Consider the following 18,955-nt stretch of genomic DNA (forward strand, 5'->3'; position numbering starts at 1 on the left):
GAATTCACCAGTTAAAATCCACTGATGCCATGTACCATGCTTTGCAAATTAAATTTTCCACGAGCATTACTTTATTACATAATGGCTTTTCAAGTTAACAAAATGAGCATTAGGGCTGGAGTGTGGGTGGGCTTGGAATGTAAATATGACTTTTGCTTGTCACAGGAGGCAGGCTGCTGTTAAAGACAATCCTCGTGTCTGCTATACCCTATGCCAGCTGACACCATCTGCTCACTGATACAACGCGACACTTCTGGAGGTAAATCTAATCTCTGCATTCCCCACACCACCCCCCACCCCCTGTCCAATGATTGCCAATGAGCAAAGGAGGCGGTTTTTCAGAGGATAAACACTTCATAGAGGTACAGGTCTCTAAATCATCCGATCTCTCAGCCAGACCATGGGGAGGGTGGGAGGGGGCAAAGGGGTGGGGCAGACGGTGGGAAGTACGAGCCGTTGTGGGAAATGATAGCGAGAGAACTCGCCAAAAGGAAATAGGAGTAAAACTTGAAAATGAAGAGTACCAGTAAAACTTCTCCGAACCGGTCTTGTATATCTTAAAATGGAACTCCAGCATTACCAATTTTTACTGGGATTTGAAAATTTTGAACTGGTTTTTCCTCCTGGGACATCCTTAACACTCTTTTTGGCAGCTGGCTGCAGGGTATCATTTGCAATAAGCCCTTTGAAACTAGTCCCGTTGTAAATGGCTTGACGGATAACACAGGAAATCTATTCACCAACACGTCTCCTGTGTCGAGATGCTTCCCTTTTGCGGTTAAGCAAGACATTGCTTTAAAAGGAAAGGTTTATAACATTGCCAAGAAAAACAGTAAGCATGAATGTTGGGAGAGTTTTCAGTAGCAGCAAAGTATGGCCAAAAAAATGATAGAGAGGATGAAAATATAGGAAAAGATTGTAAAAGCTTTTGCAAGTATATGAACATAAGAAACAGGAACAGGAGTAGGCCATTCGGCCCCTCAAGCCTGCTTCGCCATTCAATAAGATCTTCATGTGTTTCATTTTCTACATTCCCATCTACACACCTTTGATTCCCTTGCCTAACAAGAATCTATCTACCTCCACCTTAAAAATATTCAATGACCCCGTCTCCACCATCTTCTGAGGCAGAAAGTTCCAAAGTTGCACAACCCTCTGAGAGGAAAATTTCTCCTCATCTCTGTCCTAAAAGGGCAACCCCTAATTTTAAAACAGTGCCCCCTAGTTCTGGACTCACCCACAAGAGGAAACATCCTTTTGACATACACCTTGTCAAGGCCGTTCAGGATCTTGTATACTTCAATCAAATCACCCCTCATTCTTCTAAACTCCAGTTTCCTCAAAGACAGCCCACTCATTCCAGATATCAATCTGGTAAATCTCCTCTGAACCGCCTACAATGCATTCACATCCTTCCTTAAATAAGGAGACCAAAACTGGACACAGTATTCGACGTGCGGTCTCACCAGTGCCCTGTATAACTGAAGCATAACGTCCTTACTTTTATGTTCAATCTGTCTCGTAATAAAATATAGCATTCCATTAGCCTTCTTAAATATGGAAAAAGGATGAGAGTAGCAAAAGTGAATGTGCCCCCCCCCCCTCATAGAGGTTGAGACAGGAGAAACTGGCATGAGGAATAAGGAAATGGCAGGGACATAAAACAAATTATTTTATGTTTGTCTTCACAGTAGAAGACACAAAAACATACCAGAAACAATGGGGACCCAAGGATCTAATGAGAGAGAGGAACTTAGTAATTAAGAGGTGAGAATGTTTCTACCATCTGCCCTGAATCCGCTTCTAGACAGTGATTAGAGATATCAGGCCCTGATGTTGTTTCAGGACATTAAGAGTTAATAAGATCCATTCCAAAAAAACTGACATGCTAATTGCTCAGCATTCGATACTGACAAATAAACACTTGTAGTGAAGTCCTATTATGCAAATAATATGCATAATCCTGTAGCCCCCATGCTAATTTAGCACTCAGTGCCTTAATAGCACATTGCTGAATACAAGAATGCAGTGGGCTGAAGGGTGTCCTCAAATGTGGTTGAGGATGGTTAGCAGGAGTTCTCAATGTGTGAACAACATAATTTAATAAACTCAACAGTCTCCCTTGTACCGATTCCTGCTTTGTTCTCCTCTCATTGTGCTGTCTAACCAGTAAACATTGTTGGAGAATGTGATGCTTTACCCTTCGCTGGATCATTGAGACTGAAATTCCACACAACATGGCTACCCACCCCCCCTCCCCCTCTTCCTCTGCCATCTCCATTAAAGGCCAATGACAGCTCAAAATACCATGTGTTAATAATCACCTTTATTGGCAAGGACAGGGGCCTTGGCAAATTAAGGCAGTGGCACAATGTCCAGGGCGTGTCTGATAGGATAAGTATGCACATGGGATCAGTACATACACACTAAGCACAGGTCTGGACTGGAACTGAGGCACAGACAGTTGGGGAGTTAACTGATGGCTCCAGCAAAAAGGTACATTTTAAGGGATTCAATGAGGGATGACAGTGAGAGCAGAGAAAGATCCAAAGAGCTGAGGTGTAAAGGTTGAAAGTTTGGTATCCAATGATGGATTGGTAGGAGTGGGAGTGGTTGGGTGGGGTGGAGGTGTGAGTGATGGTCTGGATTTGAGGGAACAGATTCGAAAGCTGAAATGTTAGGCTGCAACCTGTATGTATTTAATTAAAGAAAAGAAGAAGGAAATGTTTTAAAATCAGACAGCCTTTCTACCTTTCCCAAATTGATTGAGACTGTGGTGTTTAGCTTATCTGCTCATCGATAGAAAATACAAAATGCGCAAATGACCAGAACAAGGTAACTGGCAACAAAAAAAAATTAACCTCCCTCTTTCATTAGTCATTTTCTTTCCTTACTTTGCTACAACATTCATCTCTTGAAATATCAGCAACGTCATCAGTTCCGATTCAAATGCTGAAATACCGCTGGTTCGTGTGCATATAAACAATCACTGCTCTTCAAATCTATCCACGCCCAGTGAATACATCATAAAACATTCTTGGAAACTCTACCTGAGGACTTGGGAGCTCAATCTGCAAATTGCAAAGAAATAAGCCTGAGACATGAGCTGGAATATTCCTTACGGTTCGGCGCCCAACTGTTTCCGTATTGCTCAAGGGGATGGAATCAATCAGCTTATTCTCAATTCGCATTATCGATGGTCGGTGGGATTTTTAGACTGTTATAACTGACAGCCCTGCACTGAAAATGGGGTTTCATCAGGGGACTGTTGTCCATCAGCAATGAGGGAAGGGTACTGGAGGGAGTGTTAGAACTGAGAGCGGTATAATAAGGATGGGTCATAGGAAATAGGAGCAGGATTAGGCCATTCGGCCCCTCGAGCCTGCTCCTCTATTCAATTAGATTATGGCTGATCTTCTATCTCAACGCCATTTTCCCTCACTATCCCCGTATCCCTTTGATATTCTTTCATAGCCAGAAATCTATCCATCTCTGTCTTGGATATGCTCAATGACTGAGCCTCCACAGCCCTCTGGGGTAGAGAGTTCCAATGATTCACCACCTTCAGAGTGAAGAAATTCCTCCTCCTCTCAGTCCTAAATGGGCTATGACTTATTCTGAGACTGTGTCCCCTGGCTCTAGACCCCCCCAACCAGTGGATGGGTGTAATAGAGAGAGTGTTAGAATGGAAAAACATAATCAGGATGGGTATAACAGACAGAGTTTTATAACTGAGGCCGCATTATAAGGGTGGGTGTAACAGGCAGAGCTTTATAACTGAGAGCCTGTAATATTTCTAAAACTGGTGTAGGTTCACTGTCTAAGCAAGTACCAGGCTTTCAAACTCTAGTGTTCCTTCCCCATGTCTTGCACTCATGGGGATTCCCTCTCCCTCCCTTAAGTTACTTTCAATCCATCTCATAGGCCTCTCTCCATTCTCTAGATCCTGCAATAGGCCTCGAAGTCCTGCTACAACTGTACAGGGCATCAGTGAGATCGCACTGTGTACAGATTTGGTCCCCTTACTTAAGGAGGGATATATTTGCATTGGAAGCAGTTTGGAGAAGGTTCAACAGGCTGATTCCTGGGATGAAGGGGTTGTCCTATGAGGAAAGTTTGAGCAGGCTGGTACTTTACTCGTTGGAGTTTAAAAGAATGAGAGGTGATCTGACTGAAACACATGAGATCCTGAGGGGACTTGATAGAGTGGATACTAGGAAGATGTTTTCTCTTGGGGAGACTAGATCTAGGGGACACAATTTAAAAACAATGGGGTCTCCCTCTTAGGATGGCAATGAGGAAGAGTTTCTTTTCTTAGAGGGTTGTTAGTCTTTGGAATTCTCTTCCCCAGAGAGCAGTGGAGGCTGGGTCTTTGAATATATTCAAGGCTGAGTTAGATAGATTTTTGATCCACAAGGGAGTCAAAGGTAATGAGAGCAGGCAGGAAAGTGGAGCTAAGGCCTCAATCAGATCAGCCATGATCTTATTGAATGGTGGAACAGGCTCGATGTGCCAAATGGCCTACTCCTCCTCCAATTTCTTATGATCTTATCATCTAGTTCCAGCTTCCCTTTCTCACCTGTACCTTGTTCCTGAATGTTCCATTCTAGCTCTATGTCTCTCTACTCTGTGTTCCAATCTGTCTCTGTTTCTTTCCTGATCTCAGCCTCTCTCTTTCTTTGTCCCTATCTCAGTCTCTCCCTCCCTGTCTCCCTATCTGTGTCTCCCTGTCTCCCAATCTCAGTCTCTCTCCCTTTGTCCCTATCTCAGTCTCTCTCTCCATGTCTCCCTATCTCAGTTTCTCTCCCGTGTCTGACTTTCTCATTCTCTCTCCCTCCCTTTCTCCCTATCTCAGTCTCTCTCTCTGTGTCTCCCTACCTCAGTCTCTCTCCCCAGTGTCTCCCTATCTCAGTCTCTCTCTCTCCCTGTGTCCCTATCTCAGTCTCTCTTCCTATGTCTCCCTATCTCAATCAATCTCTCCCTGTGTCCCTGTCTCAGTCTCTCTCCCTGTCTCCCAATCTCAGTTTCTCTCCCCAGTATCTCCCCATCTCAGTCTCTCTCTCCCTTTGTCCCCATCTCAGTCTCTCTCTCTTTGTCCCTATCTCAGTCTCTCTTCCTTTGTCCCTATTTCAGTCTCTCTCTCTCTCTGTCCTTATCTCAATATCTCTTTCCCTTTGTCTCCTTATCACAGTATCTCTCTCCTTGTGTCTCCCTGTATTGGTCTCTCTCTCTCTCCCTGTATCGCTATCTCAGTTTCTACTCAGTGTCCCTCTATCACAGTCTCTCTCCCCAGTGTCTCCCTATCTCAGTCTCTCTCTCCCCAGTGCCTCCCTATCTCAGTCTCTCTCCACAGAGTCTCCCCATCTCAGTCTCTCTCCCCAGTGTATCCCTATCTCAGTCTCTCTCTCCCTATCTCAGTCTCTCTCCTTGTGTCTCCCTATCTCATTCTCTCTCTCCGTGTCTCCCTATCTCAATCTCTCTCTTCGTCTCCCCATCTCAGTCTCTCTCTCCCTGTGTCTGCCTATCTCAGTCTCTCTCTCCCTGTGTCTCCCTATCTCAGTCTCTCTCTCCCTGTGTCTGCCTATCTCAGTCTCTCTCTCCCTGTGTCTGCCTATCTCAGTCTCTCTCTCTCCAGTGTCTCCCTATCTCAGTCTCTCTCTGCCTGTGTCTGCCTATCTCAGTCTCTCTCTCCCTGTGTCTGCCTATCTCAGTCTCTCTCTCCCTGTGTCTGCCTATCTCAGTCAGTATTCCTTCCCAAGACTTCTATCTATCTTGCCTTGTTCAAATTTGAGATGCTGCAGATAATGATTGGATGCCTACCATATTCAAATCAGGGATCATTAAAATACGAGGATTTCCAAGATTACAACTTCTACTGGGAGAGATCAGGAAAGGGTAACTTCTCCTCCTCCTTAACCCAGGGGCTCTGACGCCAATGATAGTGCAGCAACCATTAATCCTGCAGGTACTTGGGAGAGATGCTCTTGGTTTGTAAAGCTCAGTCCAGCATTGAATTTCCAAACTGGAATCAGCTATTTGTGTGCCGTCTTCTACTTTTAGCCATCTGATATTCTCCATTAGGCTCCAGAATCATTCACTCTGCTTTTCTCTGCTATATTCTATCTTCCCTCGTGTAGAGTTAAAACAAAAAGCCAACGAGTTCACCCCAGTGGCCAAAAACATGCAAACACATATAAAGCAGAGCTGGCTACAGTAGCAGCGATTATTAAGTCCAGCAACAGGGCCTTAGCTATTATAATAGAACAACTCTGAAATGCTTCAGGGTATGTTCAAAGGGACTAAACTTGACTAGGTGGGGGGAGTGATGAAATCAGACATGAGCAGCAATACAACAACAGAGCGCGGAATCGTCCCAGATTTGCACTGAGTGCGGTAGTGGGCAGGCGCCATATTTAAAGTGTAGCTGCACGTACACCTCTCAGTGCTTCCAGCCCAGGAGGGCACCGGTGAAGACGTGGCCCCAAAAGCCAGGAAGAGTGCAGCCCCCTGATTCAGTGTCGCATCCCTGGGACGCCTTCTGGATACTGTTGGAGTCCACCGCGATGTCCTCTACCACAGCTCTGAGTCAGTGTCACCACTCCAGCTTGGCAGGCAGTGAGGGTGGTGGTCAGTGCCAATGCTGCACTGAAGAGATTGGCCATCAACTGCAGAAAGAGGATGAGTGATCTCATCTGTGCCACCAGGGTAAGACAACCATCTCATCACCGTAAACTCACACGTCCATCACACATTCACTGTCATCTCACCCACTGCCAGCTCAAAGGACATCACTACTCACTCTCTCACACACACCCTCACATCTCCATCTGGCCTCATCTCCTCTGGAGACTGCCTCCTCAGCCCTCACCTCTTGAGGCCACTTGCACAGATCAACATGTGCCCCCCCCACATTCGCTGGGATATCCCCATCCCCAGTACAGCCTGTACCCTGCAGCCTCTTCCCTTGCCTGAGGCCACTTCTCCCCCTTCCCCAAGCAAGCCATAGCCCTGCAGACATTGAAAAGCCACCCCCACCTTACAGCTGGTCTGGTAGGTAGAGACCTGCCCCTGAGCCCCCCTAAAAGTGATGTGGTGCTGCCTGCGAAGCCTGGTGCTGATGCCCACGAGAGCTGCCCAAAGCAAGGTGGGCAAACAAACCTCGAAGTCCTGAGCGAAGTGCAGCTCGCCAGGTGCCCGTCGCTTATGTTCAGTTGTGAAACAGGCAGCATGATTGGAGTGCTCAGACGATCCAGTAAGGGGGTACGATTCCAGTGAGCTAGCCTTATAATGATATGCAGATGTATTACATTGAGATTCCCGACGTCCGACAGTGGCAGAGCGGACAATTGCAAACTGGTTTCACGATGTCATGAAACCAATTTTTGACCTTTTCGCCATATTGTCCATTAGTGCCACCAAACACGCCCGACGCCAGCGGGCATGGAAAATTCTGCCCAGACAATATCGCAATCAGAGGGAGATGAACGTGTGAACTGAAAAAAAGAAGGATTTGTATTTTGTTTAATGCCTTTCACAACCACCAGATGTCTCAAAATGCTGAAGAGCCATTGAAGTACTTCTGAAGTGGAGTCACTGCTGCAACATATAAAAAACAGCAGCCAATTTGCACACAGCAAGATCCCACTAACAGCAACTTGATAATGACAAGCAATCTGTTTTTGTGATGTTGATTGAGGGATAAATATTAGCCAGGACACTGAGGAGAACCCCACTGGTCTTCTCCAAAATAGTGCCAATTAGGGGATCTTCTACACGCACCCAAGCAAGCAGGTTAAGGCCTCCGATTAAGGTCTCATTCGAAAGACAGTACTTCTGACAGTGCAGCACTGCGCTGGAGTGTCAGTTTTGATTTTTGTGCTCAAACCCTGGAGTGAACCCTGAACCCTGTGACTCACTGAGCCACAGCTGACACTGACACACTAACACATGGAGCAGTTGAGGTGAATAGATACCTTTAAGGAGAAGTGAGATACATGAGGGAGAAAGGAATAGAAGGTCATGCTGATAGGGTGAGATTTTTTTTTTATTCATTCACGGGATGTGGGCTTCGCTGGCTATGCCAGCATTTATTGCCCATCCCTAGTTGCACTTGATGAATTGGGCTTGGAGGAGGTTAATGCAGAATATAAGTCCCAACACAAACCTCTAGGGCCAAATAGTCTGAGCTGTAAATTCCATGTAATTACACATTCCACCAGATAATTAACTGACTGCAATGGAATATTAGGTGGGTGCTTTTTTATTTATTCTTTCACAGGATCTGGGCATCACTGGCAAGGCCAGCATCCTTTGTCCATCCCTAATTGCCCTTAAATTGAGTGGCTTGCTAGGCCATTTCCTAGGGCAGTTAAGAGTCAACCAAGTTACTGTGGATTTGGAGTCACATACAGGTCAGACCAGGTAAGGACGGCAGATTTCCTTCCCATTAGTGAAACCAGATAGGTTTTTCTAAAAATTGGCGACAGCTTCATTCCAGATTTGTTAATTTGAGTTTAAACTCCACCAGATGCCTTGGTGGGATTTGAACACATGTTCCCCAAGAACATTAGTCTGGGTCTCTGGATTACTAGTCCAGTGACCTTACCACTATATTACTGTCACAGGCGGCTAATGCAGTATTTTCTGCTTTCCACCCCGTCCCCTGTTGAATTTCACCCCCTCTGTGTTTGCAAAGACTGAAATGAAAGAGGAAAATGCCCCTGTCAATCTGTGTGATTATCCCTCTCAGCCGATAGCTGGTGTAGTGCCTGTTGAGTGTTGCTGGCACATTGTAGATGTTACCGATGGGAGATTTGTTGCGCCGCGGGTCCTGGTTTTGCAGATTATTATACGCTTTTTTGTTAAATGTGTTGATAAAATTGATGACCCTTTGCATAACTCAGTATACAGTTGTCAGAACTGGGATTGGGCTCAAGACGAGTCACTTACTAGGTTGTCACTAAAGTCATATGGATGTGCGTCATGGTAGGGAGATAAATCAATATGGGACAGATGGCCCTATTATACAACAATGCTTATGCTGAATTCATGCCAGGTGTGCTATAAATCTGATGTGAGCTTCAGGAACTCAATAAGCAAGTAGGCTACAGCTCTGAGCCACACATACAGGAAAGGTTCTACAGCCTCTGTCAGTGTGGAGAGAGAACAGCAAATGGAACATCAGTTAGGAGCTCTCACCGGACGTCATCCAATGACCACCATTGGAACACAATCATAGAGTCTTACAGCCCTGAAGGAAGCCACTAAGCCCATTCTGATCCATCATTTAGGCCTATTCCCTATACCTCTAGTTTAGATTCTGCTCTGATCCGTTGTATCTGGTGAAATATTGCACGTTCTCTCAATCTTCTGCACAAAACAATTTCCCCTAAACTCTCCCTTATCATTCACCTGCCCTCAGTATCAAATTTTGCCCAATAACGCCACTGTGAGGCATCTTGGGATGCTTTACTACATTAACGGCACTTTATAAATGCAGCTTGTTGGTGCTGTTCTTGTTATGACATCCTTCTTACACTGTGGTACCCAGAATTGGACGCAAAACTCCAGTGGAGGCCCAACCTTGCTTTATTTACTCGATGCCAGTATTCGTAAAGCTAAGGATCCCATATGCCCTTTATTAAACAGCGTTATCAACGTGTCCTGTCATCTTTAAAAAAATTCTTTATTCTGTCATGGGGTGTAGACGCCACTGGCAAGGCTAGAATTTGTATCCCATCCCTAAGGTCCCTTGAACTGAGTGGCTTGCTTGGTCATTTCAGAGGGCAATTAAAAGTCAACCACATTGCTCTGGGTCTGGAGTCACATGTAGGCCAGACCGGACAAGGATGGCAGATTTCCTTCCCTAAAAGACATTAATGAACTAGATGGGTTTTGACAATAGCTGTTTCATGGTCACCATCACTGAGGCTAGCCTTTAACTGCAGATTTTAAAAAAATATTAATTTAAATTAAATTCCACCAGCTATTATGGTGGGATTTGAACCCAATGTCCCCAGCACATCAGCCTGAGTCGCTGGATTACTAGTCAAGTGACATTGCCACTACTTCACCATCTTCCCTTTCTGTCTTGCAGCTCCTTTAAAATGGTAGAATTTTGTTTCTACTGCCCCTTCTCGCTCTTTCCACCAAAACGTATCACTTTAATATTTCCTGACAGGTAGAATGGGAACAATGGCATAAATGGAGCAGAAATCCCAAATGAGCCAGAGCAAGAAGGTTAAATATTCCTGTAACGAATGATTGAGGGATCAGAAAGATAGGAAATGCCCAAGACCTGGGCTTTGTGCTGCAACTCTGCCCGGTTTCAGAAGGATCTAGGCTGGGCCTGGTTGTTGTCACCTCTGCTGGAAGTAATACAGGCTGCTGAACACATTTACCAAAGAAGGGAGGATATACTCAAATAACGAGGGCTCATACGTTACATTTCTGCCATTAACTCTGCAGTAATAATACTTGTGAGAAATGTTACCTGACGTCCCTTCACTGACCTAATCGATCAACTCAACAATCCCGCAAATTTGTCCTTCTCTTCAGCCGGAGATATTTAATTCAACCTCTCCCCACCCCAAGGGAGGCTTTTGAAAGAGAGAAAGAGCTTGCATTCACATCGCACCTTCTTTGTAACTCATTGGCTGGAAAGTACTTTGGGACATCCAGAAGTCATGAAAGGTGCTGTAGCAAGGCAAAGATTTCTTTCTTTCCTCTCTTTCTCACCCAGCCTCACGATGTCCCAAGCCAATAAAGTATTTTTTGAAGTGTGGTCACTGTCGTAATGTAGGAAACATGGCAGCCAATTTGTGCACAGCAAGCCCCCACAGATAGCAATGTCAGAAAAACCTGATAATCTGTTTTACTGTGGATGGAGAATTAATCTTGACCAGGACATCAGGGAATCTTGGTCACCGTCGCATGGGATGTCATTTGATAAGAGCTGTTTCATTACACTATTAGGGGTGGAAACCTGATTTAAGGGATTCAAACCCATGACTGCTACCATCCAGAAGGACAAGGGCAGCAGGTACATGGGAAGACCATAAGACGTAGGAGCAGAAGTAGGCCATTCGGCCCATCGAGTCTGCTCCGCCATTCAATGAGATCATGGCTGATCTGATAATTCACAACTCCACTTTCCTGCCTTTTCCCCATAACCCTTGATTCCCTTACTGATTAAAAATCTGTCTATCTCAGCCTTGAATATACTTAACAACCCAGCCTCTACAGCCCTCTGCGGTAAAGAATTCCACAGATTGACTACCCTCTGAGAGAAGAAATTCCTCCTCATCTCTATTTTAAATGGGTGACCGCATACTCAGAGATTATGCCCTCTGGTCCTCGACTGTCCCACAAGGGGAAACAACCTCTCAGCATCTACCCTGTCAAGCCCTCTAAGAATCTTATATGTTTCGATAAAGGTCGCCTCTCATTCTTCTAAACTCCAATGAATACAGGCCCAACCTAATCAACCTCTCATAAGAAATTCCCTCCACATCTGGGATCAACCTCATAAACCTTCCCTGTGCTGCCTCCAATGTCAGTATACCTTTCCTTAGATAAGGGGACCAATACGGTTCACAGTATTCTAGGTGTGGTCTAATTAGTGCCTTGTATAGTTTTAGCAAGACCTCCCTATATTTATACTCCATTCCCTTTGAAATAAAGGCCAACATTCCATCTGCCTTCCCTATTACCTGCTGAACTTGTATGTTAGCTTTTTGTGATTCATGCACGAGGACCCCCCAAATCCCTGTGTGCTGCAGCTTTCTGCAGTCTTTCACCATCACCTGGAAGATCCTCTCCAAGCCACGCACCATCCTGACTTGGAAATATATCCCCCTTTCTTCACTGTCACAGGGTCAAAATCCTGGAACTCCCTCCCGAACAGTACAGTGGATGTACCTACACCACATGGACTGCAGTGGTTCAAGAAGGCAGCTCACCACCACCTTCTCAAGGGCAATTGGGGATGGGAAATAAATGCTGGCCCAGCCAGCGAAGCCCACATCCCGTAAATGAATTTTAAAAGAACACGGAGTTCCAGGAAAGATGGGCATGGATTTGGAAGGCTTCCAAGGATTTTGGGAAGGAAAGATATGTTGGTGACAGGATGGTAGTTTGCAAGGTTGGAGGGGTCAAGGGTTTTTTTTTGAGGGGGATGATGACAGTGAAAAGAAAGGAGGAAGGAGTCAGTACCTGAAGAGAGAGAACTGTCAACAATCTCAACTAACACCGGGGCCAGGAGGGGAAGTCAGGTCACAGCATTTAAAACAGAAAATGCTGGAAATACTCGGCAGGTCTGACAGCCCGATGTGTAGAGAGAGAAAAACAGAGTTAATGTTTCAGGTTGATGTCCTTTCATCAGAACTGTTCTGAGGTTAGACAGCTGGGATTTTGGAAGTGCAGTTGTAAGTGAGGTTACTGGATAGACACAGAAGGAAGTAGATAAAAGAAAAATACTGCAGAAGCTGGAAATATAAACCGAAAATGCTGGAAAAACTCAGCAGGTCTGAAGAAGAGTCGTATGGACTCAAAACGTTAACTGTTTTTCTCTCCACAGAAGGAAGTAGACTTGGGAGGAGAAGAGGTGACGTGGATGGAGAGCGATGTGAGGAGAGACGGCCTTATCTATGATTGATATGATGGGAGTGACGGGACCACATGAGATGGCAAGGTCATTGGGATAGCCGTGTATATGGGTTGGGGAGTTTAAATGAAGGGGGTGGTTTAGGGAGGATAAGAGGGCAGTGAACTCGGACGAGAGGGAGCGTGATGAGTTGAGATGGAGGTTGAAATCACGCAGGATGAGAAGTGAAAAGGCTAAGGGAGGAAAGTAGCGAAGATATCTCGGTGAAATCCTTTATGCTATTTAGCTGATTGGGATCTCAAAGCTTTTATTTCCTGTTTGATGACACACGGTGGTAATTCATGAGGATCACTTCTCAGGATCTGTTGGGGGTAAAACTCTGAGGGGTGTTTTTATCCCTTCATTGTAACTAACATTATCTAGAGAGCCCCAGCCATCGTAAAAGATGAAGGTTTACAGTTCCTCTATGTAATGGTGCTACATCATCAAGACTTTCTTATTCATGTGAAAGCTCAAGTCACTTGTGGCCGTGTTGAGTGTATCTAGAGTTACAGCTTTATCCCATCTGTAACACACTGTCACCTGCCCACTGGCCCATTAAGCTCATTACCACTCCAGCCTGAAAGGCAAGGTGTCAATCAAAGCTTCCGAACAAATTAATGCTCTTGGGACCCGGGTTTGAATCCCACCACGGCAGATGGTGGAATTTGAATTCAATAAAAATCTGGAATTAAAAGTCTAATGATGACCATGAAACCATTGTCGATTGTTGTAAAAACCCATCTGATTCACTAATGCCCTTTAGGGAAGGAAATCTGCTGTCCTTACCTGGCCAGGCCTACATGTGATTCCAGACCAACAGCAATGTGGTTGACTCTTAAAATACCCTCTGAACAAGGGCAATTAGGGGTGGGCAATAGATGGTGGCCTAGCCAGCGACGCCCACATCCCATGAATGAATTTTTAAAAAATTAACTACCACCCCCCAACCCGGAGCCAAAAGAGCAACTCACGCCAAATCGATTTAAAAAAATACAGGATATGGCCACTGTAAAGAGGGGTGAGGGACCCCGGAATACATCATCTTAAACGCTGCAAGGTTGAGTTGGTTGCTTCGCAAAAGATGTTTTGTCTGATTTGGTACAAATTTTCACAGCATTTCTTTTAAATCTTGAAATTTGCAGCAACTGAAAATGTACACAGTGCACATGAACAAAATAAAGGCTTTAAGAACAAGCCAAGGAAGGCACTGCTGCTGTTTTAGCTGTGGCTGAGTGGACAGTGCCATCGCTTTGCCTGTGGGTTCAAGTCCCACTTCAGAAACTGGAGCACGTAATCCCGGCCGAAACCCCCATTGCAGCGCCGAGGGAGTGCTGTACTGTTGGAACTGCTGACTTTGGGATGTGATGATAAACCAAGGCCCTCTTTGCCCTCCCAGGTGGATGACAAAAGATGTCATGTAGAATAGGGTGGGCGTGGGAGGTGGGGGGTACAGGGGAGATGGTCGGAGGGGTGGTGGTGGGGGAGGCGGGGATGGTGGGGGGGCAAGGTGGGAGTGGGAGTTCTCCCTGGTGTCCTGGCAAATATTTACCCCCTCATCCAATATCACTGCAATCTGGTCATGATCACATGACTGTTGTGGGAGCCTGCTCAATGAGTATTGGCTGTTTCATTTCCAATATTACCATCTTGACCATACACCAAAATGTAATTAATTGCTTTGAGACACCCTGCGGTGTGAAAAACACAATATAATTACAAGCTCTTAATTTCCCTCGGCCGCAAGTCTCTTCACGTTGATTGGATGAGCATCATTGGGGGCTACATCATTTGCATTCTGCTGTTCATTGTTCTATTGTTAATGAAGGGTTTAGGAAGGGTTATGAAACACTAGGTGCTTCTAACCTACCCCAAAGGGCAGTGAGAACAGATTCAATCATAGTTCTCAAAAGGACATTGGAGAAAATTGAAAGCTGCAGAGAAAGAGCAGAGCTGTGGGACTAATTGGGCAGTCCTTCCAAAGAGGTGGTACAGTCAGGATGGACCAAATGGCCTCCAGAGTTGGTTTTATAACAGTTTCATCCTCTTTCTCAGAAGAAGGTGTCCACTAGATTCTTACCCAGAACTCTCATTTCATTCTTCTTGCTTTAGCCATCAGCCTTTCTCTGAGATAAGGGCAACAATGGTAAGGCAAACCTTTCTAAGATCCCCTCTCGGACCCCACTGATTGGTTGGGTGCTGTTGCCTTTGTCCTGAACAGTTTCAGACAGAATGTTAGTGTCCCAGTCCATCATCCAGAACATTGTTGCTGCTTCTTCCTAGAATGTGCACTATGGTCGGAATTTTACACACCACCTGCCCACCTTGCCCCCCTATCCCCAACAGCCTTCCCAGGAGGGGTTTGGCGGGCAGGGCCACATAAAACTAGGTGGGATGGCGAGGGTACCATGCTCATCGCCTATCTACCTCTGTTTGCATTTTACCAGCGGTGGTGCAGGTTTTGGGAAGCCTGTCCATCCTCAGGCCAATTGAGGACCTTAAGTGGCCAATTAATGACTGCTTAGGGGTCTCACCATGCTGTGTATGTTGCAGGGTGCCCATGCTATGTGGCAAAGCCATCAGATGTACCCCAGTGACCTGCCTATGGGCACAGGTGGCGGGGGGCCCATCCTCATCAGGCCCCTGTGCCCCATGGAGGTGCCCCCCAACCCCTTTCAGAAAAGGCTGGTCCCCCCCAGCCTCTCGCTCGCACCCCTGCTTTGCTGGGGCCTACCTGACTGACCCCCGGCAAGCCTGGCCCACTTACCTCATTCTCCAGCTTCTGTCGCTGGCTTGGTTCAGAATCACAGGATTGTTACGGTGTGGAAGGAGGCCATTCGGCCCATCGTGTCTGCACCGGCTCTCTGAGCATTTTAACTCGGTGCCAATCTCCTGCCTTTTCCCCGTAACCCTGCAAGTTGCTTCTATTTAAATAATTATCCAATGCCCTCTTGAATGCCTCAATCGAACCTGCCTCCGCCACACTTCCAGGCAGCGCATTCCAAACCCTAACTACTCGCTGCGTGAAAAAGTTTTTTCTCACCTCGCATTTGCTTCTTTGCTGCTGGGACTGAAGAGCTGCCAGCCCTCTGATTGGTTGGCAACTCTTGGAGGCCAGACTTGCTACCTTAGAGGGGCAGAAGCCATGGTTTCAGCTAATTAATTGCCTGAGCCATGAAAAATAGCGCTGTGGCTTCCTGGACCAGCCGAGTCAGGATTACCCCCCTAACTTTCCAACCAGTGGGCGAGGACAACACCTCCACATTAAATCCCAGCCTACTTCCCCCAGGGTGCACTGTATCAGTAAAATACAAGCTGTGTGGGGTGCATGTTCATATTGTACCCTGATCCCCACATACTGCCATGTATCTGTGCACAGTCAGTCGTGTTTAAACTCTAATGCAAACGCCTAAGCGGTTTCAATTCAACACATTGAGATCTTCAACTGCAGATCCCACACCCTCAGGTCTCCACTTAGAGATCACCACACCTTAAAATCTCCACACACAGATCCCTACACCCTGAGATGTCCACACACAGATCCCCAAACCCTCAGATCACCACACACACACATCTTCACTCAGAGATCCCCACACCCTCAGGTCACCACACACAGATCTCCGCACCCTCAGGTCACCAGACACAGATCTCCACACCCTGAGATGTCCATGCACAGATCGCCGTACCCTCCATTCGTAGGTCTTCAATGGTTTCTTTCACAGCTTCCGACACTCTAACACACTCCATTCTTGGGTGTCCACACTGAGCAGAATGAGACCATTTGTCCTGCAGGGACTTTAAGCCTAACTCTGCATTCACCCTACTCTCAGCAAATATTCATCTAAAACATTAAGCTGGTCACAGTTAATCTATTAAATGGAACATTTTATTTTGCATTTAACCATCAGGCCCTCAGTCCAGCTCTGAGGGATCGCTTGCCGCTGTTAAATACTGTCTCTGTGTCAGCCATGGTTCAGTGGGTTGCCCTCCCATCCGAGTTGGAAAGTTCAAACCTCACTCCAGGGACTGGAGCATGAAATCTGGGCCCGGTGCAGTACTGACGGAGTGCTGCACTGTCATAGATGCCTTTCCCTAGGTGAGACATTGAGCAGAGTCTACCCTCACAAGTAGATGTAAAACTTTCCATGACACTATTTTAAAGATGAGCTGTGGAGCTCTGCCTGGTGTCTTGACCAATATTTATCCCTCAACCAATATCACTAAAAGCACAGATGATCTGCTCATGTATATCATTTCTGTTTTGGGATCTTGCTGTGTGCAAAATATAACTGCCAGGTTTGATTGCCTACAATAGTCACTGCATTTCAAAATGCTGTCGCACATTCCAGAACCATTCCCTTTACTTGGCACTATTCCTTTCCTGGAGGACTCATTCCTGGGATGAGAGGCTTACCTTATGAGGAAAGGTTGAGCAGGCTGGGCCTGTAGCCATTGGAGTTTAGAAGAACGAGAGGTGTTCTTATTGAAACAGAAAGAACCTGAGGGTGGATGCCAGGAGGATGTTTCCACTTGTGGGGAAGGCTAGAACTAGAGGACACAGTTGAAGAATAAGAGATCCCCCATTAAAGGCGGAGATGAAGATAATTTTTTTTCACTCAGAGGGTTGTTGGTCCATGGAATTCTCTTCCTCAGAAGGCAGTGGAGGCTGGATCATTGAATTTATTCAAGGCAGAGTTAGATGGATTATGGATAGACAAGGGAATCAAGGGTTATGTGGGGCAGGAAAGTGGAGCTGAGACCACAACCAGATCAGCCATGATCTTATTGAATGGTGGAGCAGGCTCGAAGGGCCGAATAGCCTCCTCCTGCTCCTGTGTTCTGCCAGATGTTCCCCTTTGTTCTTTCCTTCCGCCTGCACCATTTTCCCGGCCTCTATTCTTGCTCAGAGCTGTTGTTACATCTTTAACTTCTTCCGGTTCTGATGAACAATCATCGGCCTGATGCATTAACTCTGTTTCTCTCTCCACAGATGCTGCCAGGCCTGCTGAGTACTGCTGCTTTTTATTTCAGCTTTCCACATCTGCAATATTTTGTTTCTGCTACAAAAAGTATCTCATTGGCTTTGGGATGTCTCGAGGCTGTGAGCAGTACGAGATATGTGCTAGTCTTTCTGTGTCTTTCTTTACTCCCCAGTCAAAGGCCCTCACCAGAACATTTCTGACTATTAAGCTGCCCCGTTGAACTCTGCATTATTTCCAACTCCTTTAGTGCCTGAAAGGCTCAGTGAGGCCCAGCAATGTCACACTCACTTACTGCACAATGAGCATCGCAAGACAAGCTCAACCTTGTGGCTGTTTCTGTAACAGAATAAAGTGTAAAATCCCCACAGAGAGCTTCCCAGGCAACTGGCTGCTGCACAAGTGCTCAGTAATTAACCTGTCGAGGACACAATGCTTCTCTTGCTGTTTGACATTCATGTTGCAGATACACAGTGACTCAATGCCCAGTCTGAAAATGGTTCTCCAGCTAACATTTGTTTTTAAAGCAGTTGGAGGCTCTAATGGAAAGTGCCTGTTCCCTCATTGAGTAAAAAAAACACTCTGGAATCTGCCCTGTGCCGAATACTTGGAAACAGCGGCCGATTGCACAAGTGCACCAGATGCAAAAAAGCAGGGATGGACAGGATGCCAAGGAAGCACACCAGGGCACCAATGAAAGTGCAAAGTGCCCATCGAGATGAAGGATGCTAGTGTGGGGAAACAGCACTATCTCCAAGAACTTCACGCTCCTCCAATTTTGACCTCTTGGACGTTCCCGAATTTCTTCGCCCTCCCATCGGCAGCCTTGTTTTCAGCTGCTGAGCTCCCAAGCTCCAGAGTTCCCTCCATAAACCTCTCCAACTCTCTCTCTCCTCCTTTAAGAAGCTCCTTAAAAACCTACCTCTTTGTCCAAACTTTTGGCGCCTGTCCTAATATCTCCTTATGTGGCTCGGTGTCAAATTCTGTCTGATAACTTTCCTGTGAAGTGCCTTGGGGTGCGTTACTCCAGTCAGGAATCTACATAAAGGTAAGTTGTTGAACACCAGTGACAGCAATAAACCCTCGCAGGTCATTTTGCAATGCGGCAAGATGGTGACTGAAGCATTTCAATGTTCCATTAATTGGCCAGCCAGCGTGCTGGGGCCAATCGGGGGCAGAAGCATATTTTGCTTCCGCTTCCAGTCCTGACTTGGCGTGCACGCCAAGCGTGAAATTCAGGCCGCTGTGTTTTGGCTGTTTTTAATCTTGTAGGAACATTCCGTTACAACCTCAGCACGCTATGCCCAAGAGCAATGTGAGTGTTCTCCCTTGC

The 18,955-nt window shown here is 46.1% G+C and overlaps 1 protein-coding gene across 5 annotated transcripts in view; it reads right to left on the reverse strand.

The window, feature by feature from the left end:
• The window catches only part of LOC144671471 (sodium/calcium exchanger 3-like), a 269,876-nt gene that overhangs the window by 161,022 nt on the left and 89,899 nt on the right, over positions 1-18,955 (reverse strand). For 2 of the 5 annotated variants that reach the window (XM_078533404.1, XM_078533403.1), the window contains exon 1: positions 18,545-18,670. The exons of the other annotated variants lie outside the window; for them this stretch is intronic. The gene's annotated coding sequence lies outside the window, so the exon portion shown is untranslated. Of the gene's footprint in view, positions 1-18,544; positions 18,671-18,955 lie in introns of those variants that run through there. 5 annotated transcript variants of the gene reach the window in all.

This window comes from Cetorhinus maximus, chromosome 32, assembly GCF_964194155.1.
Source record: "Cetorhinus maximus chromosome 32, sCetMax3.hap1.1, whole genome shotgun sequence".
Classification (NCBI taxonomy): domain Eukaryota; kingdom Metazoa; phylum Chordata; class Chondrichthyes; order Lamniformes; family Cetorhinidae; genus Cetorhinus; species Cetorhinus maximus.